At 32.9% G+C, this 26,097-nt stretch overlaps 1 long non-coding RNA gene across 1 annotated transcript; it reads left to right on the top strand.

Moving 5' to 3' along the window:
• Positions 1-19: 19 nt before the first annotated feature.
• Positions 20-26,097, top strand: LOC111281879 (uncharacterized). Its single transcript, XR_002689174.2, has 6 exons — positions 20-3,095; positions 8,895-8,987; positions 9,060-9,161; positions 22,891-22,975; positions 24,991-25,127; positions 25,210-26,097. It is a non-coding gene; the product is annotated as an uncharacterized LOC111281879 (long non-coding RNA).

Below are 26,097 nucleotides of genomic sequence, written 5' to 3'. Positions count from 1 at the left end.
AGTAAGTTTTTTGTTTGTGCATTTTTCTTATAGGTTCTTGTTATATGTTCCATATCACGTGTTTAGTCATGGACAGTCCAAATTAAGTGCCCTAAGAAACTTGATAACAGAAGCAAGTTCAACAACCACACTTGCCTGCAACACTTGCGGATAATTCTTAACAAACTCCCCTAGTTTCCACTTAGGAATTCCAATTTTTTCCAAGTAACCTAAGATAAGTATTATGTTTTTACGCACACTACAACCAAGCATTAAAGGGTATTCGTTTGATATCATCAATAGTTAATCCAAGTATTTGTAAAAACTCAACACGCTCAGACATAACCTTAACAGTAGAGGGTAATTTTAGATTCTCTAATTCATCAGGGATTATTCCTAAGATTTTAAGATAATCACATATTTTGACATGGTTAACTTGTTTCTCTTTTTTCCCTTGAACAACACCCCAAGTGACAGGGCATTTCGTACTCAGGGAACTTGGTGGATTGAGATGAGTATTGAGAAACCCTTAAAACTCTTAAAAGGTTTTGTATCTGAGCACATGGGTTTTGGAGGGTTCAGGGTTTTGGGCAACTTTGATGGAAAACAAAAAAGTTTGAGGATTTTTTAGAGCTTTTGCCTTTTGAGAAGAGTTGATGAGTTCATATCAAAGATCAAATCTTGTTAAATGAAAATGAAGAGATTGATTTACCGTTAAAAAAAATTTGATACTTGTAAATAAGATCTATAAAGGAGATGGTTTTGACTTATCTTAGAACTGCTGGTACTAATAGAGATTACTCAAAGGAAGGTTTAGCTGTTACAGTTTTTGTTTCTCAAAAGGGAAAACGATCGCTTCTAGGTACTAATGGTTGGCTTGTCTACCTTTCTTTTCTGTCCTGTTGACTTTCTTTTATCTAGCTTGAAGGCTTTCTTTGCTGAAATAGAGGAAAGATTCGAAGGAAGAAAGCTAAATGGATGAAAAAAGGTGGGATGGGTGGATGAGAAATTTTAAAGAGATCAGAAGAGATGAGAAAGGTGGGATGGCTAGATGGATGAAAAACAATGAGGCCGAAAGAAATCAAAATTCAAAAACCTTAAAAAAAATTACATATATATTAAGGGTATTTTGGTAAATATTTCGAGTTGGGTTCATATAAACCCGATCTCGACCTGAAATTGACATTTCAAAAAATAAAATCGACCTGACCTTACCCGAAACTCATTTTTTCAAAAAAAAAAAAGACTTGACCCTAAATGATCGGGTTGGGTCGAAACTCGACGATTTCGGGTTAATTTACCGACCTTAGTTTTCCTCTGCTAGAGCCACAATCTTCCTGTGTGGGCATTCTGAGGTAATGTGTCCAAGCTTTTGACATTTAAAATACCTTTTGGTTTGTGCACTAAACTGATGCTTGCTTGTTGAGGTTTCATCTTTCTTTTGGGGCTGTTTTGGAATAGGTTTAGAAGGAACAACAGTCTTGGATAAGCCACCTTTATTGATGTAGCCTTTTCGGGACCCGAATCTCAAGTTGTTTTCATGGGCCTCTTTTTGTTGTCTCTCCACTTTAAGGGTAAGCTTGCATACATTATTGAAAGTCCAATAAGGTTATAGCTATACCATATTAGCTATCTCAATCTTCAATCCTCCAAGGTATCGGGTAATAGTTTGCTTCGTTTGTTTCACCAATTCGCATTTTAACACGAGGTGGTCAAACTCAATCGTATACTCTTCCATTGAGAGATTTCTTTGCTTTAAGTTATGAAGCCTAAGGAAGATATCTTGCTGAAAATTGTTTGGAAGATATTTTTTTTTCAACTCTATTTTTTCTCCCAATTTGTAATTTTTTTCAGCCTTCTATTTCCCTTTGCTTTTTTAGATTTTCCCACCAAAAAGATGCATGCTTTCTAAGTTTGATGGCCACTAGGTTCACCTTGTGATGTTAAGAAGCCTCATGGTATTCAAATATGCGTTCAATCGAGTGTAAACAATTTAAGAACTCTTCAAGTTGCAGCTTCCTCTCGAACTCAAAAATTTTTATTTTTGGATTGAATATGTTAGGTTGAAGTTGATTTTTACGTAGATAGTGTCTAACTTGCCATGGGTGAGGTGGGGTGTTATCATCAGAATCACTGTTGTTTTCATGGTATGGATTGGCTTCTCCTTCATGTTTTTTGTTCCCCTTTCCTTGCCTCTTTATCTCTTCTCTCTTTTTTTATATATGCAGCTATTGTTGTAGTTGAAGGATTGATTACTGTATCTCCTCTATGAAGGCATCCCTTGGGTCAACATTGGTAGTTGCTGCAGCGTTGGTGTTGGCTTTAATCTCTTTTGCTGATGCTAGATGACAATGACTTGCAATAGCTTTGATGCCAAATTGATGTCGAAAATTGATGGTTGAGATATTGAAGAGTATCTGCAAATGAAAAAAGCTTACAAAGAAAATAACTCACAAGAATTGGAATAATGACAGAATGTGATTATTGGATTAAAAGGGATAAAAAGTTCACTAAGATTAGACACTAAAGGATACAAAAACACCACCATAAGAATTTTAATCAAGGATATAGAACAATAGAAGTTCACTACTCTAAGAAATCTACCTAAGAGATACAAAACTTGAAGAACAATCTAAAAGATTGCTTAGGGATAAAGAAAACTCTATTATGCCTTCTACCAAAGAATAACAGCAAATAAATAAGCTAGGAACATCCCTCATAGCATAGAGACTTATAGATTGAATTGCTAGAATTATACCTAAAATCAAGGGATTTGCATTTGAATATAGTAATCTGTAATGTGAATGTAATTATCTGCCCATATACTCCTGCAGATTACATTATAATGAATCTAACCATAATCCTATCCACCTTTATGCTCTTCGTTTTTAGCTAGTATGAACACAATCTCCTTATTTCGACCCTTCTTATTTTTATGTTTATTTAGCGAATTTGGACCAAGGATAGGCTCATCTTATTTTTGGATAAGTTTGCCTTAGTCTTCGCCCAAGTTGTATGATGTGCAGATATTTCGGTGTCATCTTTCTCTAACCTCAAAATTCCAATCAAGAATCCTGCACCTAGAACCCTATTCTTTGATCATTGCTTCCGTTAACGTGAGTCACAACCACCACTGCCTTTTTTGTTGCTTATTGTAATTGATCTTAGGTTGAGTGTTGCTTTTTGTATTTTGATTGTCTATTATTAGGTTTCAGATATTTTGGGTTTTAAGTATTTTTTGGTTAATTGACTTTTGGTAATGGGTGTTTGGGCTTGTATCTTGTTTGAAGCTGGATTTTTTTACTTGCTTGATTTTGTGCGTTATCTTGCAATATCTTGAGTCTAGGATGGTAGGTTTGCTAGTGGTGTGGGATGGTTATGATTTTGTGATACTAAATATAGTAATTGAGCTGTTGGGTGATTTTAGTAGTGGTAGGATTAGGTAGTTTGGTGGTGATGGATTTTTGGCTGGTGACTCTCTCTCTCTGCAAATGTTTTCTGCTAGATTTTTTTTTTGTGATTTTCTTTTGGAGAAGCTGGGTTGTGGGTTGGGGCTATTAAAAGTTGTAGATAGGAATGACAACCATGCACGGTGGAAGGTTTTGATGCTGAAAATTGATGGTGAGTTGTTGAAGATTAATTGTAAATAGAAAAACTCGCAAAGAAAAGAACTCACAAGAATTTGAATAATGATAGAATGTTGTTATTGGATTAAAATGATAGAAGTTCACCATCAATAGTAGACACTAAGAGATACAGAAAGATCACTATAGAAATTCTAATTAAGGATACAAAACTATAAAAGTTCACCACTTTAGGAAATCCATCTAAGAGATATAGAACTTGAGAACAATCTAAAAAATTACTTAAGTGTAAAACAAACTCTATTCTGCCTTCTACAAATAATAACAAAAAATAAATAAGCTAGGAACATCCCTTAAAGTATGGGAGCTTCAAATATTGCCTTTTTTTGGATTGCTAAATTGATGGGATTGCCTTTAATCTTGTTTTGTTGAAATGTTTCCTAAAATTATGGGATTTGTATGTGAATATAATAATCTATAGTGTGAACACAATTATCTGTCCATTTACTCTTACAAATTACAGCCTTGCACATTGATAATGTGCTTAATATTTGGTGTCTAGGTTCATCCATATCATAATCCTATCTATCTTTATACTCTCCTTTTCTAGCTAGTGCAAACATAACCTTTATATTCCAGCACACTTTATTTCTAAATTTGTTTAGTGAATTTGGACCAGGGATAAGTCTATCTTATTTTTTGATAAGTCTTCTTTAGTCTCAGCCTAATTGTAAGGTGTGTTAGCACTTCGGTGTCAATCTCCTCTGGTTGGGAAAGATTGGTCCTCAAGTTTGAACTAGTTTTCTCATCATGGTAGGGTGACAAATCAGTAACATTGAAAGTGAGAGATACTCCATAAGTGTTAAGAAGCTCTATCTCGTAGGCATTTTTCCCAATGCGTTGAAGATTTCTAAATGGATCATCTGCCTTAGGTTGTAACTTGCCAAACTTTCTTGGAGGAAATCTCTCTTTTCGTAAGTTGATCCACACCAAATCGCCTTTTGTAAACTCCACATGTCTTCGATGCTTGTTTGTTGCCTTTTTATTTTTCATTTTGCTGCAAAATCCTAACTCACTTAGTCATGCAATCGTTTGATACCTTTAGCCATTTTTTTTGCATCTTCACAAAATTGTTGATTATTGGAGAGAAGAACTAAATCTAGAAGTTGATTGGATTCTTACCATACACCACTTCAAAAAGCCTATAACCAGTGGTTTGGCTTGGTGAGTGGTTGTAGGTAAACACTATTTGAGGTAAAATAAGATCTCATTGCTTGATATTCTTTCTCACATAACTTCTTAAAAGGTTGCCCAAGTTACGGTTGGTAACTTCTGTTTAACTATTTGTTTGAGGTTGATGAGAAAAACTATACTTGATATTGGTGCCAAGCTTCCTCTAAAAAGTGCGCAAAAAATGACTAAGAGACTTGGAATCTCAATCAAACATGATGGATCTAAAAACTCCATGTAGCCTTACAATTTTCCTAAAATGTAAATCAAAAACATGAGAAGCATCTATAGTTTTGGTTCAAAGAACGAAATGGGCCATCTTGGAAAAACGATCTACAACCATCATGATGGAGTTTTTGTTCCTTTGAGTTCTTGGTAGTCTTACTACAATGTCTAAACTAACATCCTCCCAAAGAGCACTAAGCATAGGCAGTGGAGTGTACAATCTAATGTTTTAACCATGACTCTTGACAATGTAGCACACTCTACATTGTTCAAGGTGTTTCATCACATTCTTTTCCATTATCGGTCAATAAAACTTGTCTTGCTAAAGAGCAAGTGTCTTATCTCTTCCAAAGTGTCCACCTAGGGTACCATCATAAGCCTCATTGATTAAGGCTAGTCTCAAAGAACATGAGGGAATGCAAAGGCTGTTAACCTTGAGTAGGCATCCATCATGCAACAAAAATTGGTTGTGTGGTCTTTGCTTGCAATTTTCCCAAATTCAGCCAAAGTAAAGGCTTGCCTCATAGAGTCCTTTGATCACATTAAATCCAATAACTTCAACAGCCATAGTCCATAATAAGAAGTGCTTTCGACTCGAAGCATCTGCCACCACATTTTGAGTTCCCAATTTGTGCTTGATGGTGAAGTTGTAAGCTTAAAGGTACTCAAGTTGCATACCTTCGATTGAGCTTATGGTGACTATTGATGAACTTCAAGGCCTTATGGTCTAAATATATAACAAATGGCTTGGCAGTGAGATATTGACTCCAATGGAATAAAGTTTTATGTATGGCGTAGAATTCATTGTTATAGTTTGAATACTTTCTCTTGGCTTTACTGAGCTTTTCACTGAAAAATGCTATAAGCTTTTCTTCTTGGTTGAAAACAGTACCTATTCTAGAATTTGATGCATTACATTCCACTTCGAACACTTGATCAAAATATGGTAAGGATAGGATGTGAGCTTCAGTGATCCTCATCTTGATGAGTTCAAAGTTGTGTTGGGTTTTTTTGGTCCATTTAAAAGCTTCATCTTTCAAACATTTGGTGATGGAAGCCATAATGGAGCTAAAACCCCTAATGAAGCGCCTATAAAAAGATGCAAGGCTATAAAAGCTTCGGATATCATGCAAAGATTCTAGTGTTGGCCAATTTAAAATTGCTTCAACCTTGCTAGGATCCATCTTTATTCCTTCCTTTGACACCACAAATCCTAGAAACATAAGGTTGGAAGTAAAAAAACTGCACTTTTAAAGTTAACATAAAGTTTTTGTTCCTTTAATATGCAAAATAATTGATGTAGAGGATTCAAGTGTTGGTTCTCATCTTTGTTGTACACCAAAATATCATCAAAATATACGACTGCATATCTACCAATGAGGTTTAAAGATATGATTCATAAATCTCATGAAAGTACTAGGAGTATTAGATAAACCAAAAGGCATTACCATCCATTCATAGAGATCATCCCTTGTCTTGAAGGCTAGTTTTCACTAATCTCCAAGCCTCATTTTGATTTGATGATAGCCATTTCATAGGTCTATCTTAGAGAAAATATTTGCTCTATGTAGTTGGTCTAGCAAGTCATCTAAGTGAGGGATAGAAAAATCGTGACATTTTGATCGTCATACTATGCACACACATGCACCGTGATCCATCCTTCTTAAGCACTAAAAGGGTGAGACTGCACAAGGGTTCATGCTTTCGTGCACCATTCATTTTTTCACCACTTCATCTTGGTGTTGCAACTCCTCATGCTTTTTAAGACTTATCTTAGAGGCTGCCTTGTTTGGTAGAATAGTTCCTGGGATAAAGTCTATGCAGTGTTTAATGTTCATTGGTGGTAGACCAACTGGTAACTTTTCTTGAACAACATCTTGAAATTCTACCAACAATGATTTTATGACTGCAGGGGGTTGCTCATTATCTTCATTCTCCTTAATCAGCACTAGTGCATACATGGTGCCACTCATTTTAATTTTTTTTTTGTAATTGACCTTGGTAAACAAGTTGCTTCCTTCCCCTTTGGTTGGTTTTGATATCACTATGGGCTTGGTAGGGCCTAGGATGATTTTGCATCCATCCTTCACAAATGTGTAAGTGTCATGGTAACCATCATAAATAACCCTCCTATCATAATGCGAAGGTCTTCTAAGCAGTAAATGACAAGCATCCATCAGAGCTACATCGTATCATACTTCGTATTTGTATTACTTTCCTAAAAAAAGAGGAAAAGAACCAAACACTTCTTGCTGATCTTGATTTTATTCTCCTTTTATTGCCAAGACAGCTTATATGGTTGAAGGTGATCCATTGTTTTAAGGCTTAGTTTTTGTACTATAAAAGTGGAAACAACATTTTCAAAACTTTCACTATCGATTATAACATCACATATATTCCCATGGGCAGTACAGCGAGTGTGAAACATGTTTTTATGCAACAATATTCTTTCTTAGCAGGTGCGGTACTTAAGCTGCATTGTATGACTAAGGATGCTCCACAATCGTCATAGGTTACCTCTTCCTCTTCAAGGTTTTGATTCTCCTCAACCAGCTCCTCTTCATTTTCCTCAAAGTTTTCCTCTACTAGTCACAATCTTCCTGTTTGGACATTCTAAGGCAATGTGTCCAAGCCTTTGACATTTAAAACACCTTCTGGTTTGTGCACTAGATTGAGGCTTCCTAGTTGAGGTTCTATCTTTTTTTTTTGGGCTGTTTTGGAATGAGCTTTAAAAGGAACAACAGTTTTGGATGAGCCACCTTTATTGATGTAGCTTTCTCTAGACCTAAATCTTAAGTTGCTACCATGGGTCACCTTTTGTTGTCTCTCCACCTTAAGGGTGAGTTTGCATACATCGTTTGAAGTCCAATAAAGTTACAGCTATACCACATTAGCTATCTCAATCTTCAATCTTCCAAGATATCGGCCAATAGTTTGCTCTTCTTGTTTCACTAATTCGCATTTCAATATGAGATGGTCACAATCAGCTGTATACTCTTCCATTGAAAAATCTTTTTGCTTTAAGTTATGGAGCTTAAGGAAGACATCTTGTTGGAAGTTGTTTGGAAGATGCTTCCTCTTCAGTTCTTTTTTCATTTTCTCCAAGTTGTAATTTTACTCCTGCCTTCTCTTTCCTTTTGCTTTTTCAAATTTTCCCACAAAAGGATGTATGCTTTCTAAGTTTGATAGCCATTAGCTTCACCTTACGATGTTCAGGGGCATCATGGTATTTGAAGATGCACTTCATTATGTGTAGCCAATCTAAGAACTCCTCAAGTTGCATTTTCCCCACAAACTCATGAATCACTATTTTTCGGTTAAACATGCTATGTTGAAGTTGGTGTTTGCGTAGGTAGTCTCTTACTTGCCGTGGGTGAGGTGGGGTGTTATTGTCAAAATCGTTGTTGTTTTCATGGTATGGATTAGCCTCTTTTTCATCCTTTTTCATCCTTTTTTCTTACCGCCTTATCTCTTTTTTCTTTTCTTGCATATGCAACTATTGTTGTAGTTGAAGGATTTGTTGCCGCATTTCCTCTATAAGGGCATCCTTTGGGTTAGCATTTGTAGCTGCTGCAACGTCGGTGTTGGCTTTAACATCTTTTGTTGCTGCTTGAAGATGATGACTTGTCATAGCTTTAATACCAATTTGATATTGGGAATTGATGTATATACCTTAAAGGCCTATAATTTGTGGTTCCATGATTATATAAGTTATGCATATTAGAACATGTTCCTTGGGGTGGTTTCTTGATTAGAAATGCTAAGTTATTTTCGTGTCATGCCCTATATTATTGTAAAACTCAGTTATAGTCATCCAAACTTGCAATTTATATTATCAAATATGGGTTTTCGTTACATTTATATTATTGTTTGTAGTTACATGACTGTGCATATGTTGTCCCTGAGCCATCATGGCATTCGTTGACGGTGTCTCGTTGCTTATGAAGATGCTATTAGTGCAGTGAAATGGTATAAAAGTTTTCTTCTCTACTTCAAATGGGATTATAATTTTGTGCAATCTCATATTGTTTTCCTTTGCAGGGCAAGTCGGCTTGACAGAGAGCATCATGATGATTTAGCACAATTTATGCTTGGAATGGGCTATGCCATTGAAGCATTTCATTTAACTAGCATATCTAAGAGGTTTGCTCTACCTATTTTGTGTTTGATTTCTTTTATGGATATGATTCCTATGGCTGTTTTTTTTACAATTGCAACTTTGAAATAAGCTTCTGTTTCTATCATAAAAAATTTTTGTTAGATTTCTCTCTCTTACTCACACACGCATGCCTTTGCTTTCTATTTGCTATTCTTTGTGCATTGTTATCTATACAATGGAGTTTTACAAGTCCATGCATCATACATGCTTGTATTTTTGCATTGTATTGACACACAAACACATAGACACACACACACACACATTGATAAGGGTATTTTTCTTGGTTAGAGGGGACCGGGTTGAATGGGGTATTTTACATGAAATAGCAGGAAAAAAACTAGAGGCATCATGTGCAAGAATAGGCAATTGTTGAATGACTCAAATGTAATAGCAGGCAATGAGTTGGAGATGTATGGTTTCTGCTCTTTTGAGTTGATTTTATTCAAGCACTAAGGGTGTGGTAGTTTTTGGACAAGGAATCAGAGTGGTTTAGAAAAATAGAAAAGCCATTGTCTCAAGGACTGAAGTACCGTGGAGTTTTTTCTTCAACTAGAGAAATTAAAATCTTATTTGGTTGTGGAAGTATGTTTAATCTCATTTCCCTAAATAAGGTATTTCAAGGCACATGAACACCATGTCAATGCCACATCCGATTTTCTTTTAAAAAATAAAAATATTAATAATTGATACATGGCTGTGTAGTAAACCTTGAGCTGAAGCATCGACAGTCCCAGTTTATTAATCGTATCTGTATCAAGTTTATAAGCACCTACTCACAGAGGCACTCTGCTTACTGCCTTGGCTGTCTATGGTGAAACTTATCTTCTTTCCTTAGCACCAAAAGCAACTCCTTAGCAAATGCTGTTGAATCACCTGGTCTTGCCGTCATCTTTATTCTGAAAAATTGACTCAGTAAAACTTTTTCTTTTGTACAAATTTTAATTCTGTTGAATTTCCCTACTTTTAACAACCTCATTTCTTTGGCAAAGATGCAACTACCTTGCACCTAACGTACTAACAACCACCTATTAACTCCTGGATATGGAATTAAAACAAACCACATTACTAGCATTATGGACAAACACTACATATCTCCAATTGGGTTTAGCCCATAAAGAAAACTTTTTTTAATTTATTCAAAATTTGATTCCACTGCAATTAGCAATCAAGTCAAAAGGCTTGAGCAGACTCTTAGTTTCTTCAAGGACTAATCTATACCCATTGGGAACTTCATCTGTTAGATATCCATTTGCCAAATCTTTTATTCTTTTATTGCTAAAGTCAAGACTTCTTCCACTTTCTTTGTCAACCAATTTTTTCCTTGTGAGATTCTGCCAACCCAAACAACCAATAATGTGTGTTTGATAAGCCATTGAAAATTAAAATTTTTTATGGATTTAGTTTTTTCAATGTGTTTGATAAATCATTTTTAAAAATCACTTAATGGAAGATTTTCAATAAAAGTATTGAAAATGCTAAATAGCTTTTATCTACTTAATGTATCAATTCATTCAAGGAAAAAATATTATTTAATTACATTAATCTTATATTCTTTCCTTTTAACTATTTATTCTTTTCTTTCTAACCTTTACCTATTGAAAATAATTATAAAATTGTATTTCTCATTTATAAAAGATTAATAAGAAAATTACTAAACATTTAATCTACAATAGCATGCTAAACAATTTTTATATCATAAATTCAGTGCTTAAATTTTTTAGAACTAAAAATTTAATACTTAAATTTCAGCAACCTTCAATTTGCATTCTTTTTATCTTTTTTTTTGTCGAGACTGATAGTATCCTTGAGTGCACTTCATTTGAAAAATTTCAATTAAAGTGATTTATGGAGATATGGAGCAAAAGAAGAATTTCTTAATATGAACTTTGATGCTCTAAATTAATTGTTAAACAGAGATTGTATTTGGTTTCTATCAAAATAAAAACATTTTGATCTTTTTAAAATATGACAAGGTGTTGATGTGACTTAAAATGCCCCATTTAAGTAAAATAGAATAAAAATTATTGTATTAGGGAATTAAGAGTTTAATTAATCCTAGGTAAGAAAATTCAATAGTGTATCAATAAAGTGATTAGAGAAGTTCATTCTTTTGAGGCAAATGATGTGATGATATAAGAGCAATTATTGATGTGGAAAGGATCAAATTACCATTCTACTTATCTTGGTGCTTTAGGTTTACCATCCACCTTGAAATTGGTTCAATTTTAGTATATATGAAGTATATACATGGTGTCGTAATGGTTTTGTATTCGTCCGACGAATTTGGAAACGAAAATAAAAGAACAAAAAACGGAGTAGTCATCAATCTTTTTTGGTTAGGTACGATTGGTCACCTATTAAAATTTATCATTCTAATAAGATTTTAAAATCAATTAAAATTTATTAAAAGGATAATTTTATGCTCTGTGAAACAGTTTAGGTTCGAAAATTGGTTACGAGTGGGGAAGCATTAGTACTCTCACAGCACCCGTTTAAAATGGTATCAACTAACTACATGTTATCTTTTAATTTTGATAAAAAAGTATTATTTTCGGTGTTGAAAAAAATAAATTTTTTGATTTTTTGGAAATTTTATTTTATTGATGCTCAAATTTTATTCAAGAAAAATAAATTAAAACTTTTTTATTAAAATAATTCTTAAAATATTTCAATTCGTTGATAACATTGAAAGAACTCTTTCTCACATAGAGATTTCTTAGGCATCGTTTCTTGGAATATCTTAGAATCTCATTTTCGGAGGTTTAAATTTATTTTTCATAAAAAATTTTATGTTGTGCATGCAATGCAAATGATAATATGTTAATGCACACATTTTATTTTTTATTTGAAAATTTTATTAATTATTATTATTATTTTTATTTAAAAAATAAAAAAAGAGAAATTTTTTATTATATTGAAGATTTTCTATAAACATTTCAATACACTGGTAATATTTAAAAAAACTTCTCACATAGATATTTCTTAAAGCATCTTTACTCGGAATACTTTTAGAATTTCATTATTGGATAAAATTTTCTTTTTTCTCATTTTTTATTACTTATTCTTAATTTATTAATTAATTATTATTTACTATTTTATAACAAAAGAAAAATTTTATTGTATTAAAAATTTTTTGTAAATACTTTAAAAAATTCTCACCTAGAGATTCTCTAGGTATCACTACTCGGAGTATCTTTGAATCTCATTATCGGATAAAAATATTTTTTTCATACATTTTTTTAATTATGTATTATTATTAAGTTTATTTTTAAAAAATAACATAATTATAAAAATTTTAACAGTATTATAAAACAACAAAAATTTATTATAGCAATTTTAAACATTTAAACATGCATAAATGTTAATAATAAAATTTAAAGTAACAAAATAATATTTAAAAAAAATTAAAAAAAAACTTTTTTTACTTGAACCGAATCGGTCAACGATCTGATCAACGTTGATCTGGCAGTTTGGTCACGTTCAGCGGTTCGGGGTCAGTCCAACTTAGGTTCAACGGTTCAGGGTCGGTTTGGATTGGGTTCAACAGTTCGTTGTCGGTTCAGTTGGATCGCTCGTAAGCTAAATGCGAAGCGGGTCATCGAGTCGGGTGCACGGACCTCGGGTAGGGTCAAGGGCTGACGTGCGGATCCTTCGGCTCAAAACGACATCGTTTTGACCCTTTAATGAAATGACGTCATTTTGGCTTTCAGTTTTCTATAAAAGTTAATTTTTTTCTCTCATTTTCTTTCTCTCTTTCTCTCTCTACAGTCTCAGACCTTTTCTCTCTAGATTGATCGACCAATCATCGTTTGTCGCTCATACTGTCGTTCACCGGTCATCGACCGCCTGCCGTCATTGAGACGGTGGTTGAAAAATCTTAAAAAATCTCAAAAAATCTCAAAAAATTCTTTTTAACTCCCTAAACACAGATTTAGGCCTAGTTTTGCTTGAATCTCACTAAAACGCTCTAGACCAAACCTTTCAAACATTTTTTTCCTCTTTTTTTGTGAACAAGTTGATTTTTTTTTGCAAGAAAGCTTTTGGCGTTGTATTCCTCGTTCTAGGGGACTATGGTTTTTTATTTGAATAGTTTTTTTTTGTAGGAAGATTTTTTATTCTGGAAGTTTTTTTTTTATTTTTTTTACAGGATCTCCCCTCTTTCCCTTGATCTGGCACGGAGCTCTATTTATAGAGCTCCAACCATGTCCCGTGCCTGGGTTGGCAAAGGATTTGGCAGAAGGGGGTACCGTGTACGGTACCCCAAGCATCAACCCCCCTCTTTGCCCCATTATCATTCTATATTGTCTAATCTTGACCTTGTGCCTGAGCAGATGGCACAGGGCCTAGCGTGGGTGGGCGGTGCCTGTGGTGTCGTGCACGGCACCATGCACCAGCCCCTCTCTGCTTTTGTTTTTTCCTTCATTTGTAGTCTTTTGCTTGTTTTTTTCTTTTTTCATTTTTTGTGTATTTTTTTAATAAAAAATTAAATTAATAAAGTAAAAGATAAACCGACTTTGGGTTTAAAAACAAAATTAGACCTTGGCCCCAATCAAAATCGGGTCTTGGGTTCAGTTGAAATAAAAGTGGGCGTTGGGCCTGGGAGCTTGATACATCTGACAAATTTTAAATCAAGATCCAATTCACAAGTCCGGATAAATTTAGTGTCTACAACTATTCCTTTTTAGGCATTGTTGAGAATCAAGAATAGTGCAAAGACAAAGACAAAGACAACAAATTTGTCCTGAGTTAAAATTTTTTTTTAATTGATACAAACTAATCAGAAAGCTTTTATCATCAAATAAAAAATGCTCCTTTTATTCGAGGCTCGACAACTTTTGAAAATTTAAAATATGAAAAAGGCTCATCTCAGTAGAAATTCAATAACTTTAAAAATTCTCATCTTGAAAAAGGCTTATTTCAGCAGAGGCTCAATAACTTTAAAAATTCTCATCTTAAAAAGGGCTTCTCTTAGTAGAGGTTCAACAATTTTAAAAATTCTTATCTTGAAAAGTGTTCCTCTCATCAGAGGCTCTACAACTTTAAAATCTCATCTTAAAAAAAGTTTCTCTCAACAGAGGCTCAATAACTTTAAAGAAATTTTTATCTTGAAAAAATCTCATATCAGCAGAGACTTAACAACTTTAAAGAAATTCATAAAAAAATAACTTCAAATATCACTATCGAAGGATAAATAATCTCGGACATCGCCACCGAGAATAGGTAAATGATTTCGGATATCACTACCGAAGGAAACTCGAATAACACTATCGAAGAAATGCAATTCAAACCTTGATACTCGGATATTACCACCGAGAGAATGCAATTCAAACCTCGATACTCGGATATCACCATCGAAAAGATGCAATTCAAATTTTAATACTCGGATATCACCATCAAGAAGATGCAATTCAAATCTTAATACTCAGATATCATCACTGAGAAAATGCAATTCAAACCTTAACACTTGGATATCACCATCGAGAAGATGCAAATGATTTTTTTTGAATACTCGGATAATCACCACCGAGTGATTTTGAAAATGTCTTGGATTTCACCACCAAGAAAATACAAGTGTAAATTCAAACTTTAAACTCGGATATCGTCACCGAAAGAAACTCGAATATCACTATCGAAAAAATGTAATTCAAACCTTGATACCCGGATATCACCACCGAAAGCTTGCAAATGCAAATTTAAACTTTAAACTCGATATCACCACCGAGAAGATGCACATGACTTCGGATATCGCCATTGAAGGAAACTCGAATATCACCATCGAAAAAATACAATTCAAACCTTGATACTCAGATATCACCACCGAGAGAATGCAAATGCAAATTCAAACTTTAAACTTGGATATCACCATCGATTGATTTTGAAAATGTCTTGGATGTCACCACCAAGAAAATGCAAGTGCAAATTTAAACTTTAAACTCGGATATCACCATCGATTGTTTTTCAAAATGTCTTGGATATCACTACCAAGAAAATGTAACTCGTACTTTAATACTCGGATATCACCATCGAGAAGATGCAAATGACTTTTTTTTAATACTCAGATATCACCACCAAGTGATTTAGAAAATGTCTTGGATTTCACCACCAAGAAAATTTAAGTGCAAATTCAAACTTTAAACTCGGATATCACCACTGAGTGATTTTGAAAATGTCTTGGCTATCACCCCCAAGAAAATGCATCTCATACTTTAATATTTGAATATCACCATCGATTAATTTTGAAAATGTCTTGGATATCATCACTAAGAAAATGAAATTCACACTTTAATACTTGGATATCACCACTAAGAATTTTGAAAACAATTTATCATAATATTTTCCTTGATTGATGATTTCACTAGGTTAATAACTTTTTTGCCAGCTAGATTGGGCTTAAAGCTTTCATCTTGTGCCATTTCATCTTTTTTCAAGTGATTTTGAGATATGAAATGGACATGGGAATATTTTATTCGGGTAAGTTCATAATAATGACCACCAAATTTTTTGAGACTTTATTATGAAGAGAAATTTTTTTTTTTAAACTTGAGACAAAAAAGAAAAAAATAAGGCTTTTAGCATTCAGATTTAACTTTTATACAAGTCATGAAGTTCATACACATGTCTAATATAGAAGTGAAAAAGGAAATGAAAGGGGCACATTTTTTATTTTGAATCAATCCACCTCTTTGCAACACCAAATGAAGTATCCATCATTTCCTAAGAAAAGTCGTAGAATCATTCTCCAATTCCTTATCTGTTTATCACATTAGTGCTTTAATACTTTTAGTTCATCTCTTTTCCAATATATCAAGGTAGAGAGTTTTCAATAAGACGATAATCACTATTAGTTTCCAATTCTATTTTCTCAGCTTTAATGAGATCTCTAACCTTATATTTCAGTGTAGGATAGTTCTCTATTGAGTGACTCTAATTTTCATTATGGTAATCACATTTTGCATTAGGATCGTACTATTTTGGGTAAGGAGGTTGAAGGGGTTCTAGATGTATAGGTTTCAAAAGTCGATTCTGGATAAGTTGGGGTAACAATTCTATGTAAGATATGAGAATAAGGTAAAAAATGGTTCTTTTTTTGGTATTTCTTGGGGCTCTTGGACCATTACCTGTATTGGATCTTTGTTCTAATCTAGTAGGTGCAACGAAATGGTTGGATGAATAGCTGGGTATCTGTAAATATGGTTGAAAATAAGTGCACAAGCTGGTTATTGTAGCGATTGATACGGTTGACAAAGATAAAGGATAGATGTGACATTGTTTATGGAAGGGTAATGGGTTTGGGATATTGGTGTAGGGTGTAAAGTGAAACTTCTGAACTGTTGTCCCACATAGTTCGTTGCTTGGGCTTCATTCTCTTTTTTTTTTTGGGCTTCACTTTTTTTTTGCTTCGCTTGTCTCTTCTGTATCGAGCTTACCATTCTTTATGGCATTTTCAATTATTTTACTGGATATCACCATATTTACAAAGTTTTTAGTGGCATTGCTTATCAATCTCTCATAGTACGGTGCTTTAAAGGTATTCACAAATAAGACAGTTATCTCTTTCTTAGTGAGGGGAGGTTGAACTTGTGCAGCCATATCTCTTCATCTCTGTGCATACTCTTTAAAGCTTTCGGTTGCCTTCTTTTTCATGTTCTGTAGAGATAGATGATCTGGAGCTAAATTCATGACATGTCGGTATTGTGTAAGGAATGCCTTTGAGAGCTCTTGCTAGGAATGAATATGAGTTTTGTCTAGTTGAATATACTATCTGATTACAGATCTCGTAAGGTTATCTTAAAATACATGCATTAACAACTTTTCGTCATGAGCATGTGCCGTCATCTTGCGATAATACATGATGACATAAGTCATTGGATATTTTGTGCCATCATATTTTTCAAACTCAGGGACCTTGAATTTGGGTGGAATGACCACATTTAGAACCAAACAAAGTTCAGTTGCATCTGTGGAGCCATAAAAATTTATTCCCTCTATGGCCCTAGGTCTTTCTTCTAATAATTTCATCTTTTGTTGAGCATTGGTATCTTTTACTTTCTTAGATGTCTCTATCTTTAGCTTTTCTCTCTCTTTGGAATCATCCAAGTTTGGAATCAGGATTGGCTCAGATGGTTTTTCTACCATGATAGGATTAGTAAAATTTTGAAATTATCTTGGAACAGGTGTGGACGTCATCTTTGGATAAGGATTGGCATATCCTCCGGGGGTAGGAATTTGAATTTTGACTTCTTAAGAATGTTGAGTTGGCCGTGGTTCAAACCCTGAAGGATATGTAAGATCCACCATGTCTGACAATTGTTCTTGAAGGCTAGGATTTCTTTCCACTGCTTTTCTTTTATCCAGATTATTGAGCATATCCATTATCCTATTAAGATCTTTTTTTAGTCCTTTTTGAGCCTTCTCAATCCTTTCAAATCGATTGACTTATTATTGTTCCATGATTCTTGTTTAAGCTCTGGTATTGTATGAATGGCAAGTAGGTTAAGTCAAAAAATTTTGGTGGACGAGCTATTCTTGAACCTTCATCACCAAATTTCTTTTAAAATTAAAATGCCATGTGGTGAAAATTTTATTTTGCATTTTTTTTTTTAAAAATAAAAATTATGCACATGATGCATGAATGCAAGTGGGAGATATTTACCTTTGGACAAATTTCAACACTAAAAATTCTTCAGAGATTTAAGCAAGTCTATAGTTCTATGGGATCCATGAAAACTTCTCGGGAGAAACATATCTTAAAGCAAATACCTTTATGCAGAATTGTATGATATGATTAATTTAAAAAGAAAAACAAAACGAAATTGAGTTAATGTGAGAAAGTGGTTTGAGATAAAAAAGTTTTGAGATTTTTTTTTGTTTTGTTTTGTTTTTATATTATACACAACTTTTATTCTTATACATTTTGGACTTAGGTATTCTTTACAAGAGGGTGGGCAAGGTTTACCTAAGGTTAGCTTCCTAAGTTTATTACATGCTTGGTTTAGGTTGACATGCATCTAAAGGTTTTCAAATTATTTTTTACTGTTGTTCATGTTGGATTAGTAAGGCACCCCGATACTTACCCATTACAGGCTACGAATAGAAAGGATTCAATTTGAGTGAAAGTATTTCGCTTGTCATTGCCGAGGTTATCACCTCACGAATGCATAAGTACTTCCTCTTATAAAAGACGGAGCCCGGGTATAGAACTCATGCATGAGATGCATTGTGTCATTGTATGTGTATATATTTCCTAATTTATCAAGAGTAATATATACAGAAAAATCAAGCATAAGAGGTATAGTAAAAGAAACATGTGTGAATATTTTTCTTTTTGTTTTCGATTTGTTTTTTTTTTTATGACTTTTTTTCTTATTGAAAATGAAAAATAAAAATCTAAGAAACCGATTATAACTGTTTAAATCAAAATTTAAGAATAATACGTAGTTAATTTTGGCTTGACTCTTGAAAATAAATGGTTTTCCTAGTGGAGTCGTCAAGCTGTCGTAACGGTTTTGTGTTTGTCCGACGAATTTGAAAACGAAAAAAAAAAAATGAAAAACGGAGTCGCCACCAATCTTTTTTGGCTAGGTGCGATTGGTCACCTATTAAAATTTATCATTCTAATAAGATTTTAAAATCAATTAAAATTTATTAAAATGATAATTTTATGTTTTGTGAAACAGTTTGGATTCGAGAGTCGATTACATATGGGGAAGGATTAGCACCCCCACAGCACCCGTTTAAAATGGTACCAATTAACTACGTATTATCTTTTTGATAAAAAATAGTCTCATTTTTGGTGTTGAAAAAAATAATTTTCTTGATTTTTTTATTTATTGGAAATTATTTTTCTTATTGATGCTCAAATTTTATTCAAGAAAAATAAATTAAAATTTTTTTATTGAAATAATTCTTAAAATGTTTCAATTCGTTAGTAACATTGAAAGAACTTTTTCTCACCTGTAGATTTCTTAGGCATTACTTCTCGGAATATCTTAGAATCTCATTTTCGGAGGTTTAAATTTATTTTTCGTAAAATATTTTATGCCGTGCATGCAATGCAAATGATAATACGTTAATGCACACATTTTATTTTTATTTGAAAATTTTATTAATTATTATTATTATTTTTATTTTAAAAAATGAAAAAAAAAGAGAAATTTTTTATTATATTGAAGATTTTCTATAAATATTTCAATACATTAGTAATATTTAAAAAAAATTTTTCAAATAGAGATTTCTTAAAGCATCTCGAAATACTTTTAGAATCCCATTATTAGATAAAATTTTTTTTTCTCATTTTTTATTACTTATTCTTAATTTATTAATTTATTATTATTTATTATTTTATAACAAAAAAATTTTTTATCGTATTAAAAATTTTTTATAAATACTTCAATACACTGGTAGTATTTAAAAAAATCTTCTCACCTAGAGATTCCATAGGTATCACTACTCAGAGTATCTTTAAATCTCATCGTCGGATAAAAATTTTTTTTTCATACATTTTTTTAATTATGCATTATTATTAAGTTTATTTTTAAAAAATAACATAATTATAAAAATTTTAACAATATTATAAAATAAAAAAAAAATTTTATAGCAATTTTATAGCAATTTTAAATATGTATAAATATTAATAATAAAATTTAAAGTAACAAAAATAATATTTAAAAAAAATAAAAAAATAAAATTTTTTACTTGAACCGGATCAATCAATGGTCTGGCCAACGTTGGTTTGGCGATTTGGTCTCGTTCAGCGATTCGAAACTGGTTCAGCTCAAGTTCAATGGTACGGGGTTGGTCTAGATTGGGTTCAACGGTTCGTTGCTGGCGCAGTTGGATTGGTTAGAAGCTAAATGTGAAGTGGGTCGTTGGGTCAGGTGCGCGGACCCCGGGGTGGGTCAAGGGCTGACGTGCTGATCTTTCAGCTCAAAACGACGTCGTTTTGACCCTTTAATGAAATAACATCGTTTTGGCTTTCAGCTTTCTATAAAAGTCAAGATTTTTTTTCTCTCATTTTCTTTTCTCCCTCTTTCTCTACACTTTCAGACCCTCTCTCTCTAGACCGGTCGATCGGTCATCGTTCGTTGCTTCGGTTGTCGTTCAGCGATCATCCCTAAAAAATCCGACTCCGAGGCAACCGAAGCAACGAACGATGACCGACCGAAGGTTGTCGTTCAGGGATCATCCCTAAAAATTCTCCTTGACTCCCTAAACACAGATCTGGGCCTAGTTTTGCTTGAATCTCACTAAAATGCCCTAGATCGAACCTTAAAGGTTCGGTCAAACCTCTTTTTTTTTTTTTTTTTAGAACAAGTAAGCTGATTTTTTTTTTGCAAGAAAGCTTTTGGCACTGGGTTCCTCGTTCTATGAGACTGTGATTTTTTATTTGAATGATTTTTTTTTTTAGTAAGAAGATTTTTTTATTTTGGAAATTTCTTTTTTTTATTTTATTTTTTGCAGGATCTCCTCTCTTCTCCCTTAGTCTGGCACGAAGCTCTATTTATAGAGCTCTGGCCATGCCTTATGCCTGGCTTGGTAGAGGGTTTGGCAGAAGGGGGTGCCGTGTACGGTACCCCAAGCATCAACCCCCCTCTCTGCCCCATTATCGTTCTATATTGTCTAATCTGCCTAGCGTGGGTGGGCAGTGCCAGTGGTGCTGTGCACGGCACCATGCACCAGCCCCCCTCTCCTTTTGTTTTTTTCCTTCATTTGTAGTACTTTGCTTGTTTTTTTCTTTTTTTTTTTTTTCATTTTTTTGTGTATTTTGTTTAGTTAAAAAATTAAATTAATAAAATAAAAGATAAACCGGCTTTAGGATTAAAAACGAAATTAGATCTTGGGCTCAATCAAAATCGGGTCTTGGGTTCAGTTAAAATGAAATCAGGCTTTGGGCTTGGGAGCCCGATACATTTAACAAATTTTAAATCAAGATCCAATTCACAAGCCCGGACAAATTTGGTGTCCACACATGGGTCTAACACATGTATTTATATTGGACTTGTGTTGAACACATACTTGTTTGACATTGCTTGAAACATGTCGGATACACATGGATACAGAAAAATAATTCAAAAAATAAATTGTCATATTGATCTATGTAGTTGACACTCAAGTTAGAGGTGAAAAGTTAGTTGGAGATGATGGGATCCTGGGAGTTGAAGGAAGAAAATGATATTTATTGTAGGCCACTAAAGTATAATATTAGGCGGGATCAAATGGACTTTTGGTAGGAAACTATTAAAAGGTTAATTATCAAGTTACAATTTTTAACCCTAAAAGCTATTGGGCTAGATTAAGTTCAGACGTATGCAAACTCAATAATTGTATGTGTATAATAATAAATTTACATGAAGAAACTGTGAAAATAAAATATTTTCTTAAGATATTTATCAAATTTGAAAAGCTTTTTATTGCATATTATCTCAATTTTTATTTAAAATTAATGGAATTATAATTAATAATATATAACAAATGTTATAAAATATTATATAATATTTATTTATCCAAAAACATATATGTTTATATATATATAATATTTGTTTAATGTTGTATTGTTGTTGTTATCTCAATTTGAAGTAATGTATGTCTTACAAAAGGAACACTTGTTTTTTGGCAACATAAATTCTTAATAAAAAAAAATGTTGTGTCAATTGAGTTTGAAATATAATAAGTGCATATATATTTCCTTTTTTTCTTTGTCTTTTTCTTTTCTTCCTTTCACCTTCCCTTTTTTTTTTCCCTTCTTTCTTTTTCTATTTTCAATAATACATGTGCTACTTGCAACCAAAATTTTCATCAAGTACTTGATTTGTGGCCTTGACTAACCTTTATAATCAGAACTTTCATCATAATCTGCCATAGCTTTCATTAAAATTTTCTCAAAAGCCATTGCTTTTACTTTTTCTCTACAGTGGCTATAAATCAACAGCAATTATCCACCATCATCATTTGCATCCACATTAACGTGAACCTGTGGCTTTCTCTTTTTGTCGTTTATTTTTGCATTAGTAGATATTAAAATTGACTCTAATGTTGAATTTATGGTGGAATGCAATCATATGCAAAATCAATTCGTAATCAAGGAAAAATAGTTATGGGTTATCAACCTACCATTGTGCTTTTCTTTTAGTTTATCATCTCCAATTTCTGAAGTCTATTTTAGCCAACAGAAGTAGCATCATGAAAAATGAATTTGAAAAATTGCATTTTTATAAGTTCTTCTCCATCATTGAATCCCACTGTTTGCTCAAGAAAGTAAGGGAAGAAAGTTGATGGTGGAAGTGCTATATGCCTGTTGGGGTTTACATTAAAGCATTCTTTATAAGTATATTATGCAGTTTTTTGTGTTTATGCCAATTAGATTGCAGCAAGAGTCCTATGTTATTTGCATTGCATTCTGATCCATGGTTTCTTCAATTACATTGCTATTCTATGTTTTACAAGTTGGAGTTTGATTTAGCCATGAAAAGTAATGATTTGAAAAGAGCTCTACAATGTCTTCTTACAATGAGCAACAGCAAGGACATAGGATAGGATAATCCCAAGCTTGATTTGAATGATATCCTTAATTTGATAGCTAAAAAGGAAAATCTGGTTGAGGCTGTTCAAGGAACAGTAAAATTTGTGAAGGAGTTTTTGGACCTTGTTGATGTAGCTGATGCTACGCCCAGGCTGACATTGCTTGTGAAGCTCTTAAAAGGTTAGCTACTGCAGGTTCAGTGAAAGGAGCTTTACGAGGTCATGAGTTAAGAGGACTGCTCTTCGCCTTGTTAATCATGGAGAGTTGACACACCTGAGTGTAAGTTGCAATGTTCATATCCTCTTTTTCAAACTGGTTATTTGAGCTGTTTGATGCTTGCTAAAAGGTTTTAAGAATTTTATGCTACATAAGTACTTAACTCCAGTTAACCTTTTTTATTATTTAAAACTTTCTGTTCCAGGCCTTCATCTCACATGTCCAAACCATCTTAATTATGTCTCCTTTTTTTTTTTTTTTTTCATTTTTTGACCAACCCTTATTTTTGTATTTAATTGGTGCTATTTCTAATGGTTTCTTGTATACCAAAATATCTATCTTAGTATCCTCATTGTAAAGCAATTTTCTAGTTGAAGTGAATTAAAGCTATCAATTGAAATTAAGGCTATATTTGATATACAACATTGTAATAGGATAGAATAATATAATAGTATAAATATGATTAGATTAAATTATATCCTCTTATGTTAAGTTTGGGGTGTGTAAAGATAAAGAACAAGATAGAATATTATTTTACCATTTATCATGTTTGTTATGTGCAAGATTAAGATTAAGATTAAGATATGATAATATTTTTTATTGGTCAAAATTATCCTTTATATATTAATTAAATTTTTATGTAGTCATAAATGATATAATTTCTCAATTATTTTTTTAGAGATCATCTATTAATTAATTAAAAGTTGCCTAAATACTTTATCAATTGATAAATTCCTTCAATAATTGTGGCTTAAAGAAATACATCATAATAAACAAATAGATACATCAAATAAATAATAAATAAATTTAAATTTAAATTTAAATAAAATTATGTATTATTTTATATTTAAAAATTATTAAAAAGCTTATAGCTTATAGTTAAAAAAATATCAAAGTTTGAATTACAAATTACTTGTTTATTTTGAAGAAAATTTGAAAAGTGGAGAATATTTTCTAATATTTGATAATTTAAATTTTAGGTTTTTAAATTATTTAAAAATTCTGATAAATTATCTGATCTTATAGATTAAAAACAATCTTTTACTTTTTCAAGAGATAAAGTTATCCTATTGACATAGGATATCTAATGCTTTCGATAATTTAATCCTTTTATTTAAGTGTATAACAAACATATGGTAAGATGATTAGTATCCTATCTTTTTACTAATCATATGTCCCAAAAGCAACCTAAATTAGTTGTATTAGATTAGTCCTAGATTTTTAATGGATAATTGCATTAAGTATTAAAAATAATATCTTTAGACAACTTTCCTTTTTTTTTTCTTTTTTTTTTTTTTTTTTTTCTATAATTGCATCTATAATGCTACAGGGAAAAATTGAAACATTTACTGCCATTAGTTTTCTCTTATGAGAAAGGTCTTCGGTAGTTTTTTAAGTTGTTTAATGAATGAAAATATGGTAATAGTTCAAATGAGTTTACTAATTTTTTTGTTTGATTTTTTTAATCATATTTACTGCAAAGGAATTATTGCCTTGCTAGTCATTGTCATTAAGAATAGAAGTGCAAATGATACATTAGTATTTGTAAGCTACTCAGGTTTGATTTGAATAAACCTCAAATTCGGCTCGATTATTATCGAGTTAAGTTCGAGTAGCTCGACTCATCGATCAAGTCGAGTTTGAGTATTATTATACCTGACTCGATAAGCTCGTAAACCTAATCGAGCTTTTATATTTAAATAATTTTTATTATTTTAATTAATAAAATATTTCGAACTCGAACTCAAGCACAAATAATCGAGTTTTTATCAAATATAAGAATCGAACTTATTTTTACATGTTAATTGAGTCTAATTAAGCGAGTTTGAGTAGTTCGATTTCTATCTCGAGCTAAAAAAATAAAACTTCATCAAGTTTGAGTCGAGTTTTGAGTCTCAAATTTCGAATCAAGCTTGAGTTAAGTTTGATACTGTATCGACTCAAACTCGATTGATTACTCCCCTAATTGAGAATATTCAATTTATCAAATTATTTTTGCATGATAAAATTAACAATTTTGTACTTGATGTTTTTTATTTGGTTATTGTTTGGTAAAAGAAATTGTGTTTGATTACCAGGTTTAGTAAATAACTTGATCTCGTTTGGATTGGGACGTGAAGCAGCATTTTCAGCTGTAGTGTTGGGAGACAATGCTCTTATGGAGAAAGCATGGCAGGTTACTGGAATGCTTTCCGAGGCTATGTTACACGCACATGTATGACTTGGTTCATGTGGACAATTTGTTGTTGATCCAAAGCATAATTTTTGCCTTCTGACCAGTCTAAAATTTGTTTCAGGCTCCTGGGCGACCAACGTTAAAGAACTTGGTTGAGGCTTGGAACGGAGTTACAGGAAGAGGTGGAGCCCACACCATCGGCAAAGACAGATGCTATAACTGCATTTTTGGCTTCTCTCAAGGAACCCAAACTTTAGAGTTTGTCAAAGGCAGGGAAGAAACCACCGATTGAAATCTTTCCTGTTGGGATGGCAACACTTTCTGCTTCAATTACCATTAAGAAAAAACCTGCTCCTGCAACACAGACTTTGCTGCAACAACCAGGCAAAACATTGGCATTAGAAGCACCACCTCCTGGTGGACCAACTGAAGCACTAATAGGTGCAGCCCAGTGCTTCAGTCGCAGCACCAGGCACACCAATAGAAGCATCACCTCCTGATGCACCAACCGCAACACTAGGCACACTGATAGGAGCACCACCTCCTGGTGCACCAGTTGCCGTAGTAATAGGTGCATCACCACCTACATCTAAAGCAACTGAACCTACTTCAGATGATAAAGCTCTTAATTCATCATTAGGGAGCATTCCAGATATGATTGTTTCAACAGAAAGTAATCTGGCAACATCTATCGGTGACACACTAGCACCATATGCAACTTTGGCAGATAAGGTGGATATATCATCTGTGATATCAGATAACCAGGAAACAAGTGTTCCGACTATATTGCCAACAAGTGAACCACTTTTTTGAGTCTGCTGGGACTAGCACATAATGAGTTAATAGTGATTCGTTTGATTCCAAAGAACTGTAATTCAATTTCATTTGTAGCAAGAGTCATTTTGCGAAGGCATCGGTGTGAATATATTTGATTTTTTTGGATTTTGGATCAGGGAGATGGAATACTTTTTAGTGGATTTAGCATTCATAACAATTTTCTGGTTTTCAA

The sequence above is a fragment of the Durio zibethinus genome, chromosome 5, assembly GCF_047325235.1.
Source record: "Durio zibethinus cultivar Kanyao isolate XHJ-2024 chromosome 5, ASM4732523v1, whole genome shotgun sequence".
In the NCBI taxonomy this organism is placed as follows: Eukaryota; Viridiplantae; Streptophyta; class Magnoliopsida; order Malvales; family Malvaceae; genus Durio; species Durio zibethinus.
The sequence above is the reverse complement of the archived record's forward strand: the minus strand, read 5'-3'. Positions and strand labels throughout refer to the sequence as shown.